The following is a 14,680-nucleotide window of genomic DNA, read 5'->3' as shown; positions in this document are numbered from 1 at the left end:
AACAGAGATTACAGATAAATGACTACAAATTCAAAATAATAAAAGGGTTTGGCAATGTTACACAATTAACTACAAAAAGCCCTTCTGGAAATCTTTAAAAACCATGATCCATATTTTTTGGAGAGTCACTTCCTTGGCATCTTAGCCAACATTCATTTCACCATGTTACACTCAAATTCTTCAGAGACGAACAAAAACACTGGGGGTATGTAAATAACAGCAACAGGCTCTTTTATACCTTGCCTAACGTTGGATATTTGCATTTAATGTTTTCAATAACACAGAACATGACATGCAGTGTCATTCTATCAGCACATCTGCACATGTACAAAGCTTGGTACTCCAGCCTCCCAGATCCACAGATGAATGAGACCCAACGTTTCTGCCCTTGAAGAGATCACGGAGAGGTGGTCAGCAAATAGTTATTACCTTCTCTTTTAAACTATGGTCATTTTCTAGAAATTAGACTACATAAAAGGCAAACAGAAAGCCTGTTTTGGTGTACACTAGCCACACCATTCATTGCCATTTAATGCCAATTGTTTAAGAGAAAGGAAGCATCCTAGGCCAAGGTGAAGGGAGTCATCACCACTGCTTTCCGAAATTGTTGTATGAGCTGCTCCCTCGAAGGAAGAGGCCATCAGTGCTCAGGAAGTGACAGAGGTTTCCGGCAGTTTTAAAGGATAGTGTCTGCAGTGTGACCCATGGTTCAAACTGCATAAAAATAAGAATTCACTGACAAATAATAACAAGTACTTCCTCACTTTCCTATCGGCTGAATCAGAGCCATTGTTTGGGTTGTAGTTCCTTGTTTAAATTAGGTTATTAAATCACAATGATGCTGGCCAAACATGCTAGTCATAAGCCATCAGGAAAACTTATCAAAAATACCAGTGTCAAGGTTTAAGCACACAGGCGCGCACGCACATATACAAGCGCACACATACAAACACACACACACACACACACACTTCTGCACTAATAAAATCTGATCATTACCAAGGGTATCTTTCAAAAACTTTGTTTTTTTTTCTCTCCTGAAAACCAAAAAATGAATGTACTGTAAGGCAGCAAAAAGAGAAAGGAACTTGTGGACAGATATGAGTTTGAATGCCAGTTCTGCCATCTATTAGAGCTATTGGAATTTGAACAAGTTACTTCATGTCTGTGGGTTTGTTTTCTTATATGTAAAATGAAAAAAAAAATAGTACCTATCTCAGAGGGGTCTTTTTCTTTTCTTTCTTTCTTTCTTTTTTTTTTTAAGTGGTCTCCACACTGAAGTCACAGAGCCCAACACGGGGTCTGAATTCACCACCCTGAGTGGTGCTCTCAGACCTGAGCTGAGATCAAGATTGAGATGTTTAACTGACTGAGCCACCCAGGGCACCCCTCAGAGATGTCTTATGATGATTAAGTTGGATAATACATGCATGCAAGTATCTAGCAAGGACCTGAAGGAACTGAGAGCTTGATGTATTACTAGTATATTTTGTAGAGCATGTTTCATTAGCATGCACGTCCCAAATCTGAAACCACTGCCAAATACACTCACAAACATATACAACGGTACATGTTTAATATTGCTACTTATGAGGAAGAAATTGTCCCATAAAACTTTCTTTTAAAGATTTCATTTATTTGAGAGAGAGAGAGCACATGCCCATGTGTGCAAAAGCACACACACACACACACACACACACACACACACACACGAGTGCAGGTGAGGGAAGGGGCAGAGGGAGAAAGAGACTCTCAAGAGGACTCTGGGCTAAGCGCAGAGCCAGAGGCGGGGATGCATCTCACCACCCTGAGATCAGGATCTGAGCCAAATCAAGAGTTGGACACTTAACCAACTGAGACACCCAGGTACCCCAGTGATTTAAAACTTTAGCAAAAAACCCATAAAAAATGAAAAATTTTAACAATTTGTTCCAACTTTTCATTTAAAACAATATAACCTTGCAAAGCAAAATTTTTTTAAAAATTTGCAGTTATCATGGAATTGAAAACAGCAACAAGGCAATGACTTGGTGACGGTGAAAGTCTCTAACACACTAAATATCATATGGCCTGGTATGTGATATGTTTTTGTTTCTGACTTTCTATTCTGTGCTGTGATGGTGCAATATACCTTTAGTTACACATTCGTCACTATATGAATTATGTAGCTCTGAGGAAAGGTACATATCGCAGAAATAAAAGATGACTGAATATCTTATTTCTAAAGAATTTTAAAATGATCTGTACCATCACTTTCATCAACCCATATGCTGAAGATTATGAATCCACATCTCAAAGGACTACTTATTTCCTCTTAGGGGTCAGAATAATACAATTACAATCATGGTTCAAATAGCCAGGTTTTTCATAAAAGTAGTTAAAGAGATTAGCTTCAATTTTCAGTTTAAAATGATAATACTTTATTAAACAGAAGAATAATACTATCATTCTAAGCATGATGTTTAAAGATGAGACTAGGGGCACCTGGGTGGCTCAGTTCGCTGAGTGTCCAACTCTTGATTTCGGCTCGGGTCATGATCTCAGGGTCTTGGGATCAAGCCTCACCTGGGGAGCCTACTTCTCCCTCTCCCTCTGTCCCCCCCTCCACTCATTCTCTCTCACTCACACACACACATTCTCTCTCTCGCCCTCTCTCGCTCCCTTTCTCTCTCTCTCTCTAAAATAAAGAAAATCTTAAAAAAAAAAAAAAAAGATGAGACCACTATCCTGGCTTTTAGAGAAAACAAAATAAGTAGGTATGGTTACCTGCACTTGACTTTCTAATCAAGGTAGACTTTCAAAAGCAAAGTGCCAAATGGTGACCTTTCAGTTCCTCCAACATGGACTGCTCTTTCCTACCTTAGGATACACCCTCTACCTGGGAAGAAATCTCAATCATCTCCCTTCTCCTGGCTAACTCCTATTTAGCTTCCCAGTCTCTGCTTTGACACCATCACTGCCTATAGGATTCTCTAATACACAAGACTCAGGACTCCATTGTAGATCCCACAACAAACTACTTCCTTAAAGCATACATTGCCACACTTATAATTACTTATCACTATGTTCTTTCCTACTAAACTGTAAACTTCATGAGGTCTGTCTTTGCATTCCATGTGGGCATCCCCACACATGAGCAACAAGAAAAAGAACATCATGAGCTTAACGGAGACAGGACAGCTGATCCTCTCCAGGTGCAGCACTGTGTGGCAACTTGGAACCGATACATACGTAACAGAAAGTAAGGATTTACAAATATACATAGTTAATTGGCTTCTTTTTGCAAATGAATGATAAAAAGTACAGCTTTTACCTTAGCTCTTTAATAAATATGGGCAGTACACAATTGCCACAGAAGTAGGCTTTAAGGGGACACTTTTCCTTTTTTTTTTTTATTTTAATGATTTTTTTTATTATATTATGTTAATCACCATACAGTACATCCCTGGATTCCGATGTAAAGTTCGATGCTTCATCAGTTGCGTATAACACCCAGTGCACCATGCAATATGTGCCCTCCTTACTACCCATCACCAGACTATCCCATTCCCCCACCCCCCTCCCCTCTGCAGTCTTCAGTTTGTTTCTCATAGTCCATAGTCTCTCATGTTTCATTCCCCCTTCTGATTACCCCTAAGGGGACACTTTTCCTAATGTCTTCATTCTTTATCCTTTCCCTGGCCCTCACCCAGACACAAAACAAAGAGCAAACTTTGCTGCGCTCCCTCCCATGATTCTTTCTCTGTACATATGTGGGGAGAAGGGTCAGTACAGACAACTAGCTACAGGTTCCAGATCATCAAAATAAGAGAATGTGAATAAGTGGGCCTGTTTTTATTTGCCTGGCATTCTACATTGTTTCCCAGAAAGGATTTTAGACAGTTGAGAATCAAGTTTCCATACCATTTCCCTCCCTAGACACACACACACACACACACACACACACACACACACGCACACCTTCCTTATCTCAATGTATGGGGAAGCAGGAAAGGAGAGAGGGGGAAAGATACAGATTCAACAAACATTTGTAATGATTATATTCTAAAACTATAAAAACTATGGGCAGTATGCTGTGGAATATGGATACTTACAAGACAGAGTTCCTGCTTTAGAAAGGGAGTAAGACAAGGGTACAAAAGATTTTAACACAAGGCTAGAACAAGACATGTGCCGTGAGAGAAGTACAAAGATAGATCTGACTGATCACACACTTTCCAGGAGATTAAGAAATACCTCATGGAGGAGGTAGGCAGTGTTTGAGATGGGGCTTAAAAAAAGGATAGGATTGATAAAGGGGGGAAGGGCGTTGGGAGGGGTATTCCAGGCAAAAAGAACAATGTGGGCTAAAGCATAGAAACAGGAAAAGAATGAGCATGTGTGAAGAATAGATTAGCACACTGGAAAGGTGGGTTGGGGGTCACAGGGTGGAAGGCCTTGAATGCTACAGGATTTTGTTCTAAATAAAGCAAACAATCAGCTGGGGCACCTGGGTGGCTCAGTCGGTTAAGCATCTGCCTTCGGCTCAGGTCGTGATTTCAGGGTCCTGGGATTGAGTCCCGCATTGGGCTCCCTGCTCAGTGGGGAGTCTGCTTGACCCTCACCCTCTCCTTTTGCCCCTCCCCACACTTGCTCTCTCACGCTCTCTCAAATAAATAAAACCTAAAAAAAAAAAAAAAAAGGCAAACAATTAGAATCACTGCAGGCTCTAAGGAGAAGAGTGCTTGATGGGAGAAGAGGTGATTAATGTGACCCACGGGGACTGCAGTAGAGGACTAACTGCAGGAAGCAAGGAGGACCTTCAACCTCACATAATCCACCTTTCACTGTTCCTCACCCCATCCTCACTCCCTTCCTTACTTGGCTTAAATTTCATGGTCAATGAATAAATTACTCCCTTGGATATGCCCCTCAATCCCCATGTCTCTCTGTCTCTCTCTCTCTCACTTTCTTTTACTGATTTGGCAAAAGGATAATCATGGTTAAAAAGAACTCTCCACCAACTTTCCATTCATACCCAAGAAAGTAAATGTAGCTAGAGAAACATACAGCCTATCAAATGGTCTTGCTAACATGCATGAGACTTCAAAGCTGCCTATTAATCAAACTGTAATTCCCTAGTCCATTTACTTTCCTTCTCTGCTAAAGGAGTTTCTCTGTTCTCTTTGGTCCTCACTGTCTTCATCCCCTGCTACCCTCTCCTTGGGTATGTCCTTCCAGCCATATTGGCCTCCTTGTATTGTTCCTGCCAGGCACACATCTGTCTTAGGGTTTTGTACTTGCTTTCGTCTATGCCTTGAATGCTCTTCCCCCAGGGCCTAGAAGAGCGCCTTGCAAATAGGAAGAACTTAATAAAAACAGAGTAAATGAATTTGGAAACACATTGTATATTCAAGTTTCTATTTTGCTTTTTTCATTTATCATTAATTCATGAACATTTCCCACATTACCAGATATACTTCAAGACCATCATTTTTAAGGCATAATAATGTTTCGTTTTATGGATGTACCACAAATTATTTACAATTTGTGACTGAGAAACCAAGAGATTTACAAGTGGGATATTTTGGATGTTTCTTCCTTCAATCTTTCTGAAGCTTGATAGTTTCACCTCTAAAAATGAGCATAATATCTACCTCACAGGATTGTTTTAAAGACTGAATGTGGAATATAAATAGATACAGAGACATCAGTTTTGAAAACAGAGGCATCATGATGTCAATTGAATGAAAGATCATAGATCTTGGAAGCAAAGATTAAAATATATTGTCCCTCGATAGCTTGATCAAGTCACTTAACCTCTATGAACCTCAATTAAACCATCTACTTTTAAAAGTGATTGTAGTAATTAAAAGCAGGTATGTAAAAGAGTTTGAAATAATACCTGGCCCAGATAAGAAAACCAATAAATGTTTACTTATTCACTGTTCATAAACAACGAGGACTTTTCTTAAATTGTGAACCAGAATAAAAAAGATATAAAAAGATTTTTATAACTCCTCAATAACATACACATTGTCAATGCAAAAGTTTCCCTTTGATGGACAATTACAAAGCATACTTCAGATTTTTTATATAAATCTCTATATCAATTTTGTTTCCTTTATTATGAAAAAGACAGGCAAAACAATTATTTTAAATACTGAGTGACAGTATGAATAAATAAATTCCTTTATCGCATGCTTCAATGTATATACACATCAGGTGAGTCAACTATCATGATAATGATAAATTGAGCAAGAAAATATTAAGTAGACCAGTCTCACTTCAGGGACTTTTTTGCTTTTTTTAAGACTTATTTATTCATTTATTTATTTGACAGAGAGAGAGAGAGACAGAAAGAGAGCACAAGCAGAGAGAGCACCAGAGGGAGAGGAAGAAGCAGGCTCTCTGCTGAGCAGGGAGCCTGATGTGGGACTTGATCCCAGGACCCAGGATCACAACCCAAGCCGAAGGCAGATGCTTAACCATTGAGCCACCCAGGCATGCCAACTTCAGGGATTTTTTGGAAGCAATCTGTAAACTGCAGCCACATAATGCCAAGACAATACACGTGTGTCAGTCCTCTTCCATATTTTTCAGATGCAAGCCTGAGTATGTGTGACTGGAATGGCCAACAAGTATGTGAAGTCCTCTAGGATGTAATCATCTCTGCCTTCCTGGGACCTACCCCATTGCCTGACATATAAAAGGAACTGGATGAACACTGAGTAGGTGGATGGGTGGTTGAGTAAGAGACTAATTGAGTATGGTAGTCATTTGTGTTGTTTCTCCTTCTAGGATCGCCAAAGTCAATATTTTTGGTCTCCCCACCCTGTCCTTAGATGCAGCAATATAATCAGTTTGGGCCAAGGAATTATGAAATGTGCGATTTCCAGACTGGAGCATTTATTATTTTTCTATGTTCTTTTTTCACTGCTATGGTGATCATGAAAGCATATGTTGAGAGGAGGCCTCCAAAAGCCCCTTAGTCTCTGAGTGAATGTAATGAGGGAACCCTTTGCTCACCCCAATGGAAATAGTTTGAGTCATACATTTTTGGGTGTTTAAGTCACTAAAATTTTGGAGTTCTGCTACAGCTGCATAACCTAGCCTATCCTGACTAGTACAATAAGCAAGGTAATGACATTTGCTTTAGAACTAGAAACTCTTTAGAGTTTATTTTCAGAAAAACAAAATGAGACAGATGAGCAATACATCTTGAACATGTAATTCAACCTCTCTGTATGATTGTTCTCTCACCTATAAAGTGGAACAATAATAGCATCTACCTCATAGAGCAGCTATAGGGATTGATCAAATAAATGAATGTCTATTAAGTACTTAGAACCTAGGGCATATAAAGCTTTCAATAAATAGTAGCAGATTATTAGTATCACTAGTGCATTCAATAATTTATACACTACATATTTCATTTTATTCTCCCTCCTCTTACTCCTTATTAATTTCAATTTATAGCCAATTTTTTCCATTCAAAAAATCTTTATTAAGAACTACTATGTAGGGGGGTGCCTGGGTGGCTCAGTCGTTAAGCGTCTGCCTTCGGCTCAGGGCGTGATCCCGGCATTATGGGAATCGAGCCCCACATCAGGCTCTTCCACTATGAGCCTGCTTCTTCCTCTCCCATTCCCCCTGCTTGTGTTCCCTCTCTCGCTGGCTGTCTCTCTCTGTCAAATAAATAAATAAAATATTTAAAAAAAAAAAAAAGAACTACTATGTAGGGGTGCTTGGGTGGCTCATTCGGTTGTGTCTGCCTTCAGCTTAGGTCATGATCCTGGAATCCCGGGATAGAGCCCCAGGTCCCCGTAGTCCAGCGCTCAGCAGGGAGGGGGGTCTGTTTCTCCTTCTCCCTCTGTTCCTCCCCCCTGCTCTTGTGCTCTCTCGCTTGCTCACTCTCTCAAATAAATAAATAAAATCTTAAAAAAAAAAAAAGAATTATTATGTAGAGGGCACTGTGCAATGCTCTAGGAATATGATGATAAATAAGACAAGCCATACCGTCAAGGTCTTTTCCTTCCCTATGATTCTTTTTTCTCCAAGCCACCCATAACTTTAAAATCATAAACATAAATACAGTGGTCTATGTTATAAATACTTTGTTAATGGTAAAGCTGAGTAACTTTAATTTTAAAAAACCCTTTACATGATATGAGTCTGTGTCTAATGTAAAGTTGAGATGGAAAAACTGTTCAGGCCACTGTACCAAAGGCAATTAATGGCAAAGGGAAAAACAGAACTTGTACTCAAATCCCCACCGTTCCTAATACAGGGCCATATACACAGGAAGCACTCAGTGAACAGAATCACAGATGCATCACAGGTCATCAGATCCCATCCTCTTATCGTACATAAGAGATCTTACATTGAGATCTAGAGGTAAGCAACTTGCCCAATGTCAATCCATGAGTTAGTGACAAGTCTAATACTAGAACCCAAACTCTGAAAATGTTTTAAGTGCTTTAAAGTCCTTGCAATATGCTATAGAGGGATATAAATATGACAGTGCAAAAACTTAAAATTAATTTTTACTGAAATTACATTTTAGTATTAACTAATAAAACATCAAAAGTTATGAGAAAGATAGTGTTAGATTTAGTATTATGATAAAATAGAGAAGATACTTGCAAAAATCTAAAAGGATACATTCATTGTCATATTGTCCCCACCACAATTTACCAAAATGCAAAATAGCATAGAAAAAAAATAGAAATAGATTCCTATGCTTTTTGTTACGTATAAGTCTTGTGTGAAAGAAAATTATTTCAAACAAGGAAAAAGTTAATTTCTTTGCCTTATTTACAAGTATATTAAATTATATCCCACTGATAAAAAGGAATACATATACTATTTATGTAACTGAAGAGAATTCATACAGATTTTCAAATTTTGCAGAATAACTATTTTAGGTATGATAAGTGATGATTTGAATATTTTATTCTGTGTGGAGAGGGTTAAGTTAAAGCCATGTATATTAAGAAAACACAAGATAAAATAAAAATATTTACCGTTTATTGAGTAAAGTTATATATAAACTGTGCTATTAAGTCCTTTACACATACTACTCATCACACAACAAATCTGTGAGATGAACAGTACAATTATCCCCATCTCGCTGATTATAAAAACAGATGCTCAGAGTAACCTGTCTGAAGTTACTCAGTTAATGGGAGAAACAATTTGTTCTCAAACTTGTATGATAATTAATCTCTACCAAGTTCCTGACTCTTCATAATTTAGATCAAAGTTACTTCATCATGTCTAAGGGGTAGACTACATGATCTCTAAGACCCCTTCTGGCAATGATTCTAGGTGTGAAAACAGAAATCAATTCAGAAGTCACATAATATTTGTGACATATACTCTGGGCCTAAGGGGAAAGCCATCAATAGATGAACCAATAATAAAAAGTAGAGAAAAGGGGAAAAAATAAAAAGGAGAGGAGGAGGAGAAAGATCAATACTTTACTAGACATTAGGGCCACTGTGGCATGAGTGGAAAAGGGGAACCCAGAGTAGGAACTAAAAGAACCGTAAGGGATGTACACAAATAGAAAGAGCTCAGCCCACTGATGTGACTACCACACAGCAGACAAGGAAGGAGCTGTGGGAAGGCTTTACAGAAGTCAGTGGCCATGAGCTTAATGTTAGGTCAAGATGCAGAGTTCTGGATGTACTGTATGGTGACTAACATAATATAATAAAAAATCATTTAAAAAAAAGGAAAAAAAAGATGCAGAGTTCTAACATGAACACTGGTCAGTAGGTAAACAGGAATAGTTGAGTATAGATTACTGACCACTAAGTTCCTAGAAGAGGCATTACCACAACTGTCATGCATTTGGATCAATGTGAAATGCTAACACTATGGGGAGTGTGGTTTTAGGACAGAATGGGGAAGAAACCAGCATTTACTCAATTACGTTCCTTATGTTCCTACCATGTCCCAGGCATTATGCATGTGCTTCATGTGTTACCATATTTAAAACTCACAACAATCTTGGTAGAAGTGATGGTTAATTTTACATGTCAACTTGGCTGGGCTACAGTGCCCATATATTTGGTCAAACATTCTGGATGTTTCTATAAAGGTGTTTTTTTAGATAGGATTAATATGTAAATCAGTGAACTTGGACTAAAGCAGATTTACCCTCTATAATGTGAATGGGTCTCATCCAACCAGGTGAAAGCCTGAATAGCCAAAGAGACTGACCTCTCCTGAGCAAGCAGGCTCTCTTTGGACTCAAACTGCAACTCTTCTCTGGATCTCCAGCCTGCCAGTCTACCCTGTAGATATTGAACTTACCAAGCTTCCATAATCATATGAACTAATTCCTTAAAATAAATCAATCTCTATGAAAAGAGGGATACACACACAGAGAGATACATTCTATTGGTTCTGTTTCTCTAGAGAACTCTGACTAATACAGTAAATATTGTTTCCTACTGACACTGAGGAAAATGAGAGCTTCAAAGGACCCATTCTTTTTTCCCACTACATCACACAGTAAAATGCCCTCAGGACTCACATTCTACTCTGAGGGGCTAGGGTGGGAGATGGAGGGTAATGAGAAGAAGGAAAACCTTGTAACCACAAGCCATAGATTCCAAGGAGCCTCTTACAACTCTGACATCACACATGTACCCAAAGCCTGGATATGACCAAGTGATGTACTATCCTTTGTCTGGTCTCCTGATTTGGTTACTTTGGATAACCCCGCCCCCCAAAAAAAATTCCTACTAAATCAACAACATTTGAAGACTTTGAAAGAAGGTAAAAACTAATTAGTGAAGAAAAGAAGTAAAAAATGAAAAGAAAAATAAAACATAACTTGTGTCAATTAAATGATGGTAGACTTCGCTTCATTTAGGCTTTTTTTGGATAGTAATTCATTTGCTCCCTCAACGAATGTTTATTTTGTACTTTATATTTTTTATGGGCTCTTCTGGGTACTGGAAAGTACTATCTAGCTATGGGGGGCACATACAAAGTAGTAAGTGTGCAGAGCGAAAAAAGACCAACTAAGTTGCCCTAAAGTCAAGAAGGCTTCACAGAAGAGGTCACATTTCACCTGGGATACAGGTATGAGTTTAACTTGAGGAGAAGAGAGACAGTATTCCACACTTTCCGACACTGTAAAATTCAATTGAGTCTATGTTCTATGTTGCTAAAAGTATATATGTGTGTTCAGGAACGAAGAGGAGGGAAAAGACCATGGACTAAACCTTTATACCCAGACCATTCATGGAACTTATGTGTACATTAGGACAGCTGGGAATGGCCTGGTCAACTGGACAGATATAACTACAGATAAAGAAAATCATTACAAAGGTTGATAAAAATTCAAACTTGAATAAAAACTGAGCCTTACAATTCTAATAATGATATCTATTATCAAAGGGCACAAAAATATTTCATGTCCTCTAACGAAAAAAAAATTGAAGTTGAGTTTATACAGACATAGTCAGTCCCAACTAAAAATCTATGGTCCAGAATTGGCAACTACTATAATCATTATTATGCAATAAATACATATGTGGAAGTTTCCTCAAAAAATGAAATAAAGCTCAATTGGAGTTGATGTAAGGAAAATTATTATAATGGTAATAAACATATATGTGTCCTAAAATATAAACTAAGCCAGAGGGCAAAAGGTGGCTGAGTAAAGTCAAACAGATTTAGCAGATGACCAAAAATAGAATAAGAACTGATCTTAAATTATATTTCTAAATCGCTAGGTGGTCAAGAAAGGAATGTGTAATGAAGGAATATAAATTAAGGGCTCACAGATCATTTGGTCTCTTCCCCCCTTTTGTTTCCCTTTTTCCTGCTGATAGTTCTCTTTTTCATCTCTTTTTTTTGTTTTTTGGGTTTTTTTTTGAGAGAGAGCACAAGCACGTGTGCACAAGTGTGGGGAGGGAACGGAGGGAGAGAGAGAGAGAGAATCTTAAGCAGGCTCCATGCTCAGCTGGAAGCCCAATGTGGAGCTCAATCTTACCACCCTAAGATCAAGATCTGAGCCAAAATCAAGAGTGGGACACTTAGCCGACTAAGCCACCCAGGTGCCCCCCTTTCATCACTTTTAAAGAGATTTCAGAGATCCTCATTCCAATAGTTCCCCTTCAATTTTACCTTACCAAAAAAACTCTGCAAATAATCATATACAAAATCCCAATATATGAAACAGACCAAAGCATAAAGCTCAGGCTCAAAGAGTTCAGGGAGAAAGGGGTTACGGGAGCACCTTAACTTGGCCTCCATTTGGGCCTTCACCCACCAACCCTCTGAGACAGCTCCCCAAAAAGCCCTTAATTTTCCTCAGTAGAGTGTGTAATATGCTGTTCTTTATTCAACCCTCTCAATTTACAAATGAAGAAATTGTAGCCTAGAGTTAATTTAAATAAGTCGTCTGAGAAAAAGTCCCCTGTTTCCTGGTACCGCTGCTGAAATAAAATGTTTTCTCTTCCTCATAAACTGTAACTTAAATTTCTGGGTTAAAAATAATTTCTTATAAATTACAAATTCATGCAATCCCTCTATCAAATTCAAAATTCAGGGCCAAATAGTTTGCTGAGGACTTGTTATCTATTTTCATTTAACCATCACCAAATCCCCAGATCAAGAAACTGGGTTCATTTTTTTTTTTAAGAGATTTTATTTATTTACTTGAGAGAAAGAGAACATGCAAGCTAGAGAGAGCACAAGCCGAAGAGGAGAAGGAGAAGAAGCAGCTGACTCCACGCTGAGCAGGAAGCCCTACACAATCCTAGGACCCCAGCATCATGACCTGAGCCTAAGGCAGACGCTTAACCAACTGAGCCACCCAGGCGCCCCAAGAAACGGGGTTCAGAGAAGTACTGTAACTTTCCCAAGGTCACAGAGCTAGCAGAGTGGAATGCTGTTCTATTCGACTCTAAAAGCCAAACCTCAGACTTGGCATTCTTTCCAATCCACACCTTTCCCTGATCTTTGCCTATCTTTACACAGGCTCCCAGAAATAAAAAACCCTAAGAGATCTGTCATTTTACGCAGGATGTACTTTTCTATGCAGGCTTGTAAGAGAGTGCCTCATGCTTCAGCCAAGCATAAAGGCATCAAGCCTATTTTAAACTTCTAAACTCAAGCTTCAGAACCCTAAAGATGCTAACCCCCCTCCTCAAATCTTGACTTTCCTCTACAACCTCCTCTACAAGCATGGGCTACACATATGTTCAGTCTTATGGAGACTAGAAATGGTTAAAAACTCTTAATCAAAGGACTACAAAATCAACTTTGAGCTAAGCAAGAGATGACAGGCTGGCGTTTTAGGTTTAATGCTAAATATTATCTATTAAGATATTGGAAATGAGTATTTAGAGGCTGCTTAGGGACACAGGATCAGACTGTCACCACGGAGTAGGAGGCAGAGTTGGCATTAAACAATTTTAATTTGACGGGAGATCAGGGGAATTTGAATTAGGGCATCCTCTGGGAGCAGAAGTTGAAGTGACTGTCATAGCCAATTACAGAAAAGAGCATGGAGCCAGAATTGATATTAAATTATTAGTAACGGGAGGAGAGACTTTATAAACAGAACTGAGACTTGGTGCCACCCTCTGGAAGCTGTGAGCCAAAGATCGGAAAAGTCCTAGGTATTAGGGGTCTGAAATTCCGGGTGGGCTACTGTGCCTAGGCTCGGGTCTATTAGGCCGGACACTTCGAAACCCCAGTCTTCCCCCACGCCCACCCACCCCCCAACCTTCTGTTGGATGTAGTGAATCGAGTACTTCTTGGCAACAGTATGGCGGGGTGGGGGACTGGCAGCGCAGGCTGCTGAGGGCCTTCATGGCCGGCGGTACACGGATGGCAACCCCAGGCGTCAGGAAAGCCAAGAGCAGGAGTAGGACGGCGGGACACCCCATGGCTGAGGCTGGCGGCTGCAGTGCGGGTGGGAACGACCGGCAGGTGCCGGGAGCTAGAGCCGAGCCCAGCGGGCAGCTCCGCCCACCGCAGATAAGCTCCTCCCCGGTGAAACCCAAAGCCACTCCGCCCAGCAGCAACTCCGCCTAAACCTGGTCACCCAAACCACACCGCCCCCGACACCGAGGGCGCTGCAACTTGTATGTTCCTCTCGTGCAGTCCCCTCTTTAGAGTCCAGCTTCATTGCGGTCACAGTCCAAGTCGACCCTTACCATCCCAGAACCCCCTCCTACCTGACCGCCGGCATCCCATCCTTTCCTAGAGCGCTCCACAAGCCCACCTTTCCTGCCATTCCCTGTCTGCCTCAATTCCATTGCCACACACCTTGCCCTCCGCAAACCCCATATAATGATGATAATAATAATAGCTACCATGACAATTTCTTGAGCGTTCTCTACATGTCACTTTATCGCTAGGCATAATGGCACACACATCAACTCATCTAACTTAAACATCACAGCAATCTGTGTGTCGTGTATGATTGCTACTCCCATTTACAGATGAGGAAACTGAGGCCCCGAGAGAGGTATACGGACTTGCACTGGGTCACTTAGGAGGCAGGGGTGCACGGCTCCGCAGACCGCTCGGTCTGGCTGCTTGCACCCCCCTTCCATTAAGTCAGCCAACCACCTCCTGTGGTACTCTGTCCATGGGTCACCCCAAATCTCCGTGTTGCCCACATAACCCATCCCTTAACTGGAGTAGCCGGGGGGCAGATAGCCCC

General features: G+C 40.1%; 1 protein-coding gene across 1 annotated transcript in view; it reads right to left on the bottom strand.

Annotated features, from left to right (window-relative positions):
- The window catches only part of PRCP (prolylcarboxypeptidase), a 71,386-nt gene extending 57,595 nt beyond the window's left edge, over positions 1-13,791 (bottom strand). The window contains exon 1 of the mRNA XM_019806115.2: positions 13,736-13,791. The gene's annotated coding sequence lies outside the window, so the exon portion shown is untranslated. The remainder of the gene's footprint in view (positions 1-13,735) is intronic.
- Between the last annotated feature and the right edge of the window lie 889 nt (positions 13,792-14,680).

This window comes from Ailuropoda melanoleuca, chromosome 8 (genome assembly GCF_002007445.2).
Source record: "Ailuropoda melanoleuca isolate Jingjing chromosome 8, ASM200744v2, whole genome shotgun sequence".
In the NCBI taxonomy this organism is placed as follows: Eukaryota; Metazoa; Chordata; class Mammalia; order Carnivora; family Ursidae; genus Ailuropoda; species Ailuropoda melanoleuca.
The sequence above is the reverse complement of the archived record's forward strand: the minus strand, read 5'-3'. Positions and strand labels throughout refer to the sequence as shown.